The sequence below is a fragment of the Oratosquilla oratoria genome, chromosome 25 (assembly GCF_046742065.1).
Source record: "Oratosquilla oratoria isolate Oo_2021 chromosome 25, ASM4674206v1, whole genome shotgun sequence".
Classification (NCBI taxonomy): Eukaryota; Metazoa; Arthropoda; class Malacostraca; order Stomatopoda; family Squillidae; genus Oratosquilla; species Oratosquilla oratoria.
The window spans coordinates 29,217,562-29,218,205 of record NC_134801.1 but is presented as its reverse complement, the minus strand read 5'-3'; positions in this window follow the sequence as shown (position 1 = coordinate 29,218,205).

The window sequence follows — 644 nt, the reverse complement described above, 5'->3', positions numbered from 1 at the left end:
GGACGACTGCCAACACCTATTGTATTTTTTTTTTCTATCTCAGCGTTGACAACCATTACTTTTACTTCAACCACTAATATCATTACTTCAACACTACCAATACTACTACCATCACAAGAAAAATACAACTACAACTTCTATCAAAACTACCACTGCTACTACTACATATACATCTATTATTACTACTTCTACTACTGTCATAAATCTCAACATCACTACTACTTCTGTTGCTGCTGCTACTACTGCTAATAATATTAATAAGTACTACTACTACTACTACTAATACTACCTCTTGCTGCTAGTATCTACTACTACTACTACTACTACTACTACTACTACTACTACTACTACTACTACTACTACTACTACTACTACTACTACTACTACTACTACTACTAATAATACTACTACTACTGCTGCTGCTACTACTATCGCTATCCCTACTACTTTGTACTAACTATCGCTCTGTGCCGTTGCATCTTTATTAAAACATTACCACTACTGATACAACAGCAACAACAACAGCTACTAGTACTACCTCTGCTACTACTGCTACTACTACTGCTGCTGCTACTACTACTACTTCTACTAAGTCCATACTGATACCATTCCTGCAACTATTGCTACACTACCACTCCTACTCT